The following is a 12,667-nucleotide window of genomic DNA, read 5'->3' on the forward strand; positions in this document are numbered from 1 at the left end:
CATTGCATTTTATGGTGTCTGATTGTCCAATTCTTCAACCGTACTTTACAAAAAGCCACAAATGTGAAAAACATTGAGAGGGTTTTATCTGGTCAACTGCCAACTGTGTACACAATGGTGACAAAGTGGCACAATCATATTTTTGAAAAACATTAAGTCACTCTTCAACTTCTTAATCTAGGAACACGGTAAAATTTATGCAACCTCTTCTCATGACTTAGACCTTGACAGCCGTGCTTCATTAAGGGATGAATACCTGTTCTATCCCCAGTGTGAATCAATGATCATTTGTGGTTGAAACATGTAACCAGAGACAATTGGAAATAATTCCTAATAAACAAACAAGATGAAATTTTTCTCCTGCTTCACATTAAGTCAGTTTTGGATGGTGAGATCAGGATTATGATATATCAGGAACTAAACCTCAAATCAACAGACAAGAGGTGACTAAGAGGAAACCCTAATTCAATTGCATTACTGTCACTGAGTCCTCCACCATTAGCAGAACTTCAACTTGGCCTGCATAAGGATACCATGGCCACAAGTGAAGGTTAGAGGCTGGGCATCCTCCATGTTTGATTTTCAGCATTCACAAGGCACAAGTTAGGAGTGTGATTGAATGCTTACTGCTTGCCTGGACAAATACAGCCCCAATATCTCTCAAGAGGCTCAATACCAATGAGGAGAAAGTCTTATGTTTAACCCTATTCAAGAGCCAAAATATTCATTTCATCCACCATCTGTACATATGGCTGCATTGTGCGCTACCTCGGAAATACACTGCATTTACTCACCCAGTATTCTTTGAAAGCATGTCAGGTTCATACAACTTTGAGAAGAGCATGATTACAATACATTCCTATCCAAATCACACATCATCCTTACTTGGGAAATATCTTGCAACAACTTCATCATTGTTGGTTCTAAGTCCAAGAACACTATTCCCAAAAGCATGTGGAGTATCAGAGGAATGAAGTAGTTCAAAAAAGCAGCTCATCAGCTTCTCAGGGGCAAGTAAATATGGGCAATGAATGCAGAATTTAGCAGCTTAAATTTAAACAGTCATACAGCACTGGCCTTTTCGGCCCATGAGTTCGTGCCACCCAATTAATCTACACCCCTGGTACATTTCAACTGGTTGGAGGAAATCGGAGCCTGGGGAAATCCCATGCAGGCATGGGGAGAACCACAAACTCCTTATAGACAGAATGGGATTTGAACCCCTGACCTGATCACTGGCGCTGTAACGGCATTGCGCTAACCGCTTCACCAACCATGCTAAATCCTTTAAAAAAAACAGAAATTCTCTCTTTAGTGGCAGTGCATTCCAGATTTATTTTTTAAAAATATTTTTCCTCATATGACTTCTGGTTCTTTCATGAATTATTCCGTGGTTTATGTTTCCTTTTCTTTTAGCAAATGGGAACTTTTTAAAAAAATCAAATACTCTGTCTATACTTTCACAATATTAAATACCTCCATTAGATTCCATGGCAACTCTTCAGTCTGAAGTCCCTTATTTCCTGGATGCACTGCAATAAATTTCTTCTGCACCTGCTCCAAAGTCTTTACATCTTTTCTCACGAGCAGAGACCAGAATAGGACATACCACTTTAGTTGTTGGTGAATGAGCTTTATTATAAAGGTTCTCTATGATCTCTCTCCTCTGGCACTTCTAATGCTTAGGATTTGTACATTTTAGTTTAAATCTTAATGCCCTGCCACTTTTAACTAAAGATCCACAAATAATTCAAAGTTCAAATTTATTGTCAGAGTACAGATAGCACATCACATACAGTGCCCTCCTTTTACTGGCACAACTCTGGTCCTCATGTTGAAAAAATGCAACAACAGAATCCAAAGGTGATCAAAAGCTTAGAAGCAAGCCTTGCTCTCTTATACCTGCACCAATGAAGCAATTAAACATGCCTGAGTAATCACAAACACCTGTGAAGCCAATTGTCCAAAATATTATGGTGCCCTGAAATGATGGTACTGTGGCGGCACACAGCCTAATGGTGAACCGGCCCCGCTTGTATCGCCACGTGGTGGGACAGCCATTAGGAAATGGTGTCGACAGGGGTTTCTTCTTGACTCCAGCATCCCTTCCAGCGCACGCCCAAGGGCAGCGATTATGATGTCACAATGCACCAGGTGACTGAGCTCATGCTGCCCTTAAAGGGGCATGTTGGATTTGAATAAAAAGTCGTTAACAACTTTGGTGTGGTGGCAGTGAGTTACTTCACCTCCTCAGTGCCACAATGGTGACCCCGATGGGCCCAGACGACCTTCTGGACCCAGCCAATGATGGACACAGCAGAGGTTAACGCAGTAGCCCTCAAACTTCCCCCTTTCTGGCCACATCATCCACGGACGTGGTTCGGTCAAGCGGAGGTACAATTCCACCTCTGCAACACCACGGCATGACATTACCATGTCATGTGCGCCCTCAATCAGGACATGGTGGCAAGGGTGGATGATATCATCCATCGGCCACCAGAGACCGAAAAGTACACAGCCCTCAAGAATCTGCTCCTGGGGAAGCATCCAAGATGCTAGCCCTGGCAGAGGATCACGAGCCGTGCTTCCTCTTCAGACAGATCTTTCTAGAACAGATGCCAGAGGACAATTGGCTCTATCTGTCTGAAGAATTCTTCTCCGACCCCCGCAAGGCTGCAACCCAGGCGGATGCCCTCTGGTGAGCTAAGCAGAAGAATGAGGCAGCACTCAGCCAGGTCTCCAAGCCAGCTCCCCGTTGTCAGCAAGATTCTCCCAAGGGCAAGCCCAAAGAAGCCCAGTCATCATCATGCTTCTACCATCAGCGGTGGGGGGCTAAAGCCCGCAAGTGCCGCCAGCCCTATGATTACCAGGAAATGCCTGCGATGGTTGTCCATGTGAAAAACCTCCTCTATATCTGAGACAGATCCAAAGGCTGCCAGTTCCTAGTCGACATAGGGGCTGAGCTGAGGGTCCTTCTTCCCACAGCACTGGAATCATGGACTTGAATCCCCGTTCCAACCCTGCGGGCTGCCAATGGCTCTCCAATCAAAACTTTTGGCACTCGTAGGGCACAGATACAGTTCAGGAAAGAGAAGTTCACTTGGAGGTTTGTCCTGGCCTTGGTGAGCACGGCGCTGTTGGGGGCTGACTTCCGAAGGGGTCATGGCCTGCTGGTGGATGTGAGGGGCAGGAAGCTGCTCAACGCCCGCACCTTCCGCTCGGTGCGCCTGGGCATGCAGACGACGCCAGGTTGGAGATCGCCACAGTTGCCACCACCGAAGACGAATTCGCTGGGATCCTCAGTGAATTCCCTGCCATCCTGGAGCCTCGCTTCAACACGGAGTATTCCATCATGTCTCCACACAAGGCCCCCTGATCCACAGCAGGGCTAGACGGCTGCCATCAGAGAAACTGAAGCAAGTCAAGGAGGAATTCTCCAAACTCCAGGAGTTGGGCATCGTTCGGTGATCGAACAATGCTTGGTCGGCGCCACTGCACGTGGTCCCAAAGTCATTGGGAGGTTGGAGGCCCCACGGAGACTACAGATGGCTGAACGATGCCACGACTCCAGACAGGTACCCAGTCCCCATATCCAAGACTTTGCACTTTGCAGCCATCCTACACAGCATGCAGTTCTTTTCAAAGGTCGATCTGGTGCGTGAATACCACCAGATCCCGGTCGACTCCGATGACGTTGGAAAGACCGCCATTATAACCACCTTCAGCCTGTTGGAGTTTCTCCACATGCCGTTCAGCCTGAAGAATGCCGCCCAGACATTCCAGTGCCTCATGGATGCAGTGGGTAGGGATTTGGACTTTGTCTTTATCTACCTAGACAACATCCTGGTAGCTAGCCACACTTGTGAAGAGTACAAGGCACATCTCCGTACCTTTTCACCTGGTTGGCAGAATTTGGCCTCATGGTCAACAAGGCCAAATGCCAGTTTGGGAAACAAACTTTTCAGTTCCTGGAGCACACCATCACAGCGTCTGGGGCAGCTCCGGCACTGAAGAAGGTGGCAGCCGTCCAACATTTCCCCAACTCCTCCTCCCTCAAAGGGCTACAGGAATTTGTGGGAATGGTGAATATTTTCCATCGATTCATCCCCAATACTGCCCGCATCATGTGCCCTCTGTTTGTGAACGAAGGAGAAGACGAGGCTTTCACAGCAACGAAGGGGGCCCTCGCTGAGGCGACTTTGTTAGTGCACCCACGCGCGGAAGCACACATGGCGCTATCAGTCAATGCTTCTGCCACGGCGATCAGGGGAGTGCTCGAGCAGTGGCTGGATGGACAGTGGTACCCGCAAGCCTTTTTCAGCAGGCAGTTGAGACCTCCCGAACTCAAACACAGTGTGTTCAACCGGGAGCTCCTGGCACTATACCTGGCCATCCACCATTTTTGATATTTCCTAGAGGGCAGGACTTTTATCACCTTTACTGACCACAACCCCCTCACCCAAGCACTATCGATGGCCAAGGACCTGCAGTTAGCCAGGCAACAGTGCCATCTGTCCTACATCTCGGAATTCACAACGGACATCTGGCACGAAGCGGATAAAGACAACGTAGTCGCTGACTCGCTCTTCTGTCCGGCCATCAGCACGCTAGCTCCTGGTCTCAACTACGCACAGGCCCAACAGCGCGACACCGACACCCAGGCTCTCCGCACCACAGTATCAGGACTCCAGCTTGAGGACATTCACCTCCCCGATTCTGCCCAGCAGCTGCTCTGTGATACCTCCACCGGCTCACTGCGCCCAGTAGTTCCACAGGACTGGAGGGCTAGGGTTGTCAGTTCCATCCATGATCTCGATAAACCACTCAGTAAAGACTACCGTCTGCATGGTGGCTCAGCAATTCATCTGGCACGGCCTCAAGAAGGAGGTTCCACCACTAGCCTGCAACTGCGTCCAATGCCAGACCTCCAAAATCCACGGGCACACGCAGGCCCCTGTCCAACATTTCGACCCGGCGCTACAAAGGTTCCAACATATCCATATAGACATCATGGGCCCCTTGCTGGTGTCCAGGGAGTCGCAGTACCTATTCACCATAGTAGACTGAGCTACCAGGTGGCCAGAAGTCATTCCGGTCCATGAAGCATCGGCAGAGTCATGTGCAAGAGCCCTTGTCGGCCAATGGATCACTCATTTCGGCGTGCTGGCGCATCTTACGAGCGACAGGGGCGCTCAATTTACCTCAGCCCTATGGTCACAGCTGGCAAGGCTTTTAGGGGTAACACCACACCACGGCTTACCACCTGCAGTCTAACGGGTTGGTAGAGAGGTTCCATTGCCACTTAAAGTCTGCCTTGATGGCCAGGCTTTCTGGCCCTGACTGGGTGGACGAGTTGCCCTGGGTCCTCCTCGGAATCATAACGGCACTCAAGGAGCACCTGCAAGCCTCGTCAGCTGAAATGGTCTATGGTGCACCATTCTCCCTGCCAGGGGAATTCTTCAGCCCGCAAGCAGAGGCCATGCATAGCGAAGGTGAGTAGCTCACCGACCTCCATAAATGCCTGGGCAACCTGACCCCACCACTGCCGTTGCACCATGGGATCCAACCGTCTTATCAGCCCAAAGAACTCAATGTGGTGCAATTCATCTTTGTCAGAAGGGGACCACAGAGAGAATCATTCCAGCTACCTTACGAGGGGCCATACAAGGTTCTCCGGTGGTCGGGCAGAACTTTTACTTTGGACGTGGGGGTCAGGAAGGAACAACCGGTCCAGGCGACCATGCCCAAATGGCGGGACCGGCCGCCCAAGCGACAGGACATGTAGTCAGTTCTGGGGGGGGGGGGGGGGTTGTGTGGTGGCACACAACCTAATGGCGAACCAGCCCTACTTGTATCGCCACGTGGTGGGGCAGCCATTAGGAGATGGCGTCGTCAGGGGTTTCTTCTTGACTCCGGCATCCCTTCCAGCGCACGCCCTGGGCAGCGATTATGACATCACTGAGCTCATGCTGCCCTTAAAGGGGCCCGCTGAATTTGAATAAAAACAATCATTAACGATCATCGGTGTGGTGGCAGTGATTTACTTCAGCTCCTCAAAGTGCCACAGTATGACTGTATGTATAATATGTGCTGTAATTTCTACATGGTTAAAACAAAATGTATATAAATAGCCTTGAATAAAAACTGAAATGTGCACTTTAATTACATGTGAATTGTTTGATTACAAATTTAAAACTGTGGAGCACAGGAGCAAGTAAAGGAAAAAAGTGTTTTTTGTCCCAATCATTATGGAGGGCACCGTACAACCCTGAGATTCTTTTTCCTGTGGACCAATCAGAAATCAGTAACTGTAGATAGTTCTCAAAAAGAAAGATATGCATTCAAAGAGAGAAATATAAAAAAAGAAGAAATGTAAACAAACTGACTGTGCAAATCCAGAAAAATAAATATTGTCATAAATAATGTGCAAAGTAAGAGTCCTGAAATAAGTCTCTAATTGAGTTGATTGTTTTGGAGTCTGATGGTTGAAGGAAAGCAACTGTTCCTGAACCTGATGGTATGAGTCCAGAGGACACCTATACCTCTTTCCTGATGGCAGCAGGGAGAACAGAGCATATCCTTGTTGGATGAATCCTTGATCATTGCTGCTGTTCTCCAGTGGCAGTGTTCTTAGTAGGTCTTCATGATCATGGGAAGAGTTGTGCCTTTGATATTGCGACTTCATCCCTAACATCGAAGTACTCGATATGGCAGAGGCCGACAGCATCGAGTCCACGCTGCTGGAGATCCAGCTGCGCTGGGTAGGTCACGTCTCCAGAATGGAGGACCATCGCCTTCCCAAGATCGTGTTCTATGGCGAGCTCTCCACTGGCCACCATGATAGAGGTGCACCAAAGAAGAGGTACAAGGACTGCCTAAAGAAATCTCTTGGTGCCTGCCACATTGACCACCGCCAGTGGGCTGATATCGCCTCAAACCGTGCATCTTGGCGCCTCACAGTTCAGCGGGCAGCAACCTCTTTTGAAGAAGACCGCAGAGCCCACCTCACTGACAAAAGACAAAGGAGGAAAAACCCAACACCCAACCCCAACCAACCAATTTTCCCCTGCAACCGCTGCAACCGTGTCTGCCTGTCCCGCATCGGACTTGTCAGCCACAATCAAGCCTGCAGCTGACGTGGACTTTTACCCCCTCCATAAATCTTCGTCCGCGAAGCCAAGCCAAAGAAAAGGAAAGACTATCAGAGGCAAAACTACCTTTGCAGGACTTTCTGCTCAGAGCTATTAGTGCCCCCATACCAGACTGTGATGCAGATGGTCAGCACACTTTCCACTACACCTCTGTAGAAGTTTGCAAGGTTTCCGATGGCATACTAAATTTCTGCAAACTCCTGAGAAAGTAGAGGCGCTGATGGGCTTTCTTCATGATTACATTTGGGACCAGGAAAGGTCCTCTTGGGATAGTGATTCCCAGGAATTTAAATTTGCTCACACTCTCTACCTCTGATCTCCCAATGATCACTGCATTTATACCTCTGGTTTTCCTTTCCTTCAGTCTACAATAAGCTCCTTGGACTTTGTGATATTGAGTGAGAGGTGGTTGCAGTATGCCATTCAGCCACATTTTCAATCTCCCTCCTGTATGCTGACTCATCATCCCCTTCTATACCATCCACTACTGTGGAATCAGCGGCAAATTTGTAAATTTTTTTGTCTTCATACCACACAAGTAGAGCAGGGGGGCAAGTACACATCCTGTGATGGTCCAGTGCTGATGGTCATTGTGGATCAGATATTCTTGCCATACACACTGATTGGGGTCTAGAAGTAAGGAAATCCAGGATCCAATTTCATAGTGGGATATTGAGGCCCATGTCTCAGAGTTTGTTGATTAGTTTTGAGGGGATGGTGGTGTTGAGTGCAGAAATATAGTCAATAAAGAGTAACCTGATGTTTACATCTTTGTTGTCCAGTTGTTCCAGGGTTTTGTGTAGAGCCAATGAGATGTCATCCGTCGTGGACCTGTTGCTGCTGGAGGCAAACTGGAATGGATCCATGTCACCGCTCAGACAGGAGCTGATATGCTTTAACACCAATCTCTCAAAACACTTCATCACTGGGGTTGTGAGTGCCATTTAGACAGGTTACCACACGCTTCTTGGGCACCAGTAGAATTGAGGTCTATTGGAAACAGGTGGGTACCACACCCTGTTGGAGTAAGATGTTGAAGATATCCATGAATACATTGGCCAATTGATCAGCACGGGTTTTCAGTACTTGGCTGGATAATCCATTTGGACTGGATGCTTTTCTTGGATTCACTCTCCTGAAGGCATCCAGCACATCATCTTCGATACTGACAGTAGAGGATCATCAGGGAACAACTCCTGCTATTCTTGCCCCATTCTTAGAGCTGTGTCCTCTAGTTTCTATTGCCTCCTCTCCTTTCTCCTACAAAATGTAGTTGTTGGCATTTATCAATATTACATTTATTTTGCTTCCTTTCTGCCCATTCCCCATTCATCAGCTTCTTTTATGACTTTCATCTATCATTAACCTCTCTCACTACTCCAAACAGTATATTTGAAAAAATAATTTTGAGCAGATAGTGCATACCAGAAAGGCTGTGCTCCTGCTAACAATGTTGGGTGAAACTTAATTGTACTCATCCCTCCAGTCTGAAAAAATAATCTTTCTGCTAATTCTATTGTTTACTGCTACTTATCTTATTTTCCATCCGTGCTGCCACAGCCGCTTTTATTCCGCAGGCTTCAGTCTTGATGACACATCTATTGTGTTGTATTTTATCAAAGATCTTTTGGAAGGCCATCAAGTCATTCTCTTAAAGAGAAACTGAGTCTCATTAATTTTATGAAATCTATGCTGGCTTTGTCCATGTGACTGTTAATTCTGTCCCTCGTGTATCTGCAATGTACCCACCACTGACTCACATTTAGTTATTAGGCTTATCCTTACAGTTTGACAGGATTGGCTTAAAATGTATGTTGCACACTGATTATCACTAGTCCTTTGTGTTTTGCATGCTTTGAGCTTGTCATCCACAAAACCATTTAACCAATCTTTTCTTGTGCGAGGCTCTATACAATCTATGAACATGACTCACTATTGATTTTATATACCAATTGGGACCTGAGCAATCTCAAAAGGAAATGTGTACTACGCTATCAAATGTGTTGTTCTTAGCTTCAAAGGCAGAGTTGCAACAATGAATACTATTCTGTAGTAGAATTATGTGTCTGAGTCCCAGCTAAGTTCTCTGAGTTATTTGATTTGTACTGTGCTAGCAGATTTCTTTTTCTGTCCTATTCCAGGTGGTACCTGCTCTTCTTCAGATATTGAGCTTTCAGATGATGAACCATGTAAAGTTATTAGCATTGGATCAGAATACAAGAATGATGCAGCAGTATGTTTAAACTGCTCACACTCACCATCCAAAGAAGCACCGAGTGACGTTTTATGGATGGGTCCACCTCCAACACCGTATTCCACGGACAGTAAGAAAAGTAAATTTAGCTGCCAAACACCAGGTTCTCCGATTCATATCAACCATAATGAAGGTAGGCTTATTGGTAGATGAAATTTTAAAATCAACAGGGTAAACTTGAATGTACAGACCTAATCTGAAGACAGAGGACTGCTTTTCCATTCTGGTTGCTCTCCCTCAACTACAATAAAAAACAATTCTTTTACAGTTTCATCTGTGGTGGTTCCTCTGACTCTATGGAGATAACCTTAACCTGAAACCAATGACCTTATTCAAAGCAGATTGGAACCTTCAAAAGGCTTCAAAGGAACTGACATTGGGCTTGAACTGTGGTCTCTTATGCTGAGACCTTTCAAAACCACAAAGGAATAATTGACTCACAAATCTTCATACCTTCACATGATACCATCTCTTATCATGTAAGAGTGTGCAGAAAATCCACCTATACACCCCTGTCCAAAATTGAAATGTTTGTTGTAAACAAAGCCATATGCAAAGCTTTGGGGGAAAAAAAATGCTCCACTCATAAACACATTGACTACATGGAAGATTGTTGTTTCCAGGGATCCTAATAAGTCTTCAGTATCTCAACCATGTGATTGCTACACATTTGTGATTTTGACAAGAATACTAGCAAGTCACTCATATATAGCACATTCAAAACCCATGCATATCCTTCCAATGAGCATCAACAGACCAAGATTAGCAGTGAAGATTGTGATCACTTTTGTATTTTCTAACTGAGGGAGGAGGAGTTATTATTGACAATACAGAATAACATTTGGTATGAAGCATATCCAAAAAAATGCCTTGGCTTTTCTAGTTGGCAATTAAACATATTTTGCATACTTGTACCTCAAATCTTGGTTAAAGTTCAAGTCCCTCTTTATATAATTGTTAAACTGTTGTAGTTTTTAGTGGAAAATCAAGTACTGTATATAGAGTTTTAATATTACCTGATATTTGATGCATTTAATTTACATTTTGTTGCTGCTTTGCTTTGCTTCTTCATTTGCTTCTGTCACATGTTGTAGTGAGTGTTCTGGTTATCTTCAATGTTCCTAACATTTTTATTTCATGATTACTAACTGTACCTGTCTCTCTATCATCTCATCTTTCTTGTCAGATGAATGTGCGTCCCTCATTCTGGCCTGTCTGTTCTGCCAGTTTTACGATTTTCTGCTCATGCTTCCTCACATGTGTGCACATCTTTGGAGCCGGACATGTGGTAATCGTTGTCATAAATATAATTCTGATATGAGCAATAACAACCAGGATTGTAACTGCAAGTGTGAGTTTGACTGTGCTATGTTTGACTCCTGTCAGGAAACAAGTGACTGTTTGGAACTGGCTTTAGAAATTTCTGAAGTATGCTATCGTTGAACTCTTCTGGGCATGAAAGGAATGTAAAACTCGTAATCATTGTCTGGATATATAATTATACACTTTCTGCTTGAGCAAGTACAGCCAGGTCACTGTTGCAAGTTTCTATCTTAACTTAATCACTGCAAATTTAGGCATTTTTTTTCCCAAAACTATTTAAAGTAATCCTATGGTGCAGCTCTGGTTATGTGGATATATGTAATAAATTGTCTAGATTACATAATGTCACTGTAATGTTAGATGACATTCTTTTCTCAGGTTACCTCCTATTGTATGGTTAAGAAGATCAATGTGCTGAATGCCTGCCAGCTCGCCTGTTTTGCAAAATGGCAATCCTGTGCTAATCCAACTTTGATGCCACATCATGTGGTGGATTGAATATCTTTAACTGTTGTAGGGAAGACACGGGAGGCTTCAGTTTTCCTTACTGTATGGAGTGTGAAAATCTGGAGGAGAAATTGTGCAAATGCTTATTGAATACACATGTTTTGAGTGGAAAGGTCTTTGCTTTCTGCCGTAGCCATGAAGGGACAAATCTTGGCATTCTGGCCTTGACTAAAGGCCAAAAATGTGAATATTAATGTATTCATGTGTGGAAAGGAAAGGGAAATAGAAATGCAAATCCCTTGGTTGAATGTGACTCAACAATATTGAATACCTCAACATTAAACATGGCTCTGCAATGTATTAGGATATCCCAGATATTTAACAAAGATTCTTAAGTAGCTAAAGAAAGGCATTTTATCTTTGAGCATTGAATTTTAAAAAAAACAGATTTATAAATTGCACTCCACTTTCAATGACACAAGGGAATATTTGAGAATTGAGATGTCATTTCATATTAATATTAAGATAGAGACTTTTGAAAGATACCACAGATCTGCATAATCATTCTTTACTGACATGTTGATGCAAGTATTCAAGGAGATTTGTGGTGCTATTCTTATGCATCTTACACTGTTACCATCAATTGTATAAATAAAGATATAGACACTGTAGAAGATTTATCACTCATTATTGTCTAATTTGATCCATAGGGGCTCCCCATATTCTTTGACATTAGACAGAGGCCCTATACTACTCATATTAAATAGAATATTGTACCAAATACATGAGGATTTCTCATTTACTTTATAACATTTCAGAAATATACTTATAAAATATTAAGTTATTTAAAGAAGATGCAAGACCCTCTCTTGTTTAAGTGTTCAGAATATTTACTTGGTCTAGCATAGATAGACCGAGGCCCTGTTTGTGGTTTCAGATGATCAGAACAAATTGTTAGGTTCATAAGAAGAGTGCACATAGTTTATTTAGCCCTTTGTGACTGTTCCACCATGGCTTTATTTGCAAAGTGCTGTAAAGCAGGGGCTACCAAGGAAATAGGTGCACACAGTGGACAGAAGAAATGGATGAATTTTTCATGGATTCACTACAGACTGATGCTGCTGCTGGTAAAACGGAATGGATCGTTCCAGTGACTGGGAATGAGATGGTCATTCCATTTAAGCTTGACATTGGAGCCCAGGTGAATCTGTTATCTATGGATGATTACAAAACCCTCATCATAAAGAGCAAGATTTATCAAGTGAAATTAAAAGTGTCAGGCTACACTGGAGAGAATGGTCTAGTAAAAGGGAGCTGTATGGCATCTAAAGTCACAGCCACTGATTGTAGAAAAGAGAGTAGAGCCAATATTAGGCCTGAGTGCATGTGAAGAGCTCAACCTGGTGAAAAGTTTTCATAATAGCTTCACAGACTGAAGATAAATACACAACACTCATGGAAGGGTAAGCAGGTGTCTTTGAGGGGCTTGGAT

This window comes from Narcine bancroftii, chromosome 5, assembly GCF_036971445.1.
Source record: "Narcine bancroftii isolate sNarBan1 chromosome 5, sNarBan1.hap1, whole genome shotgun sequence".
NCBI classification, from domain to species: Eukaryota; Metazoa; Chordata; class Chondrichthyes; order Torpediniformes; family Narcinidae; genus Narcine; species Narcine bancroftii.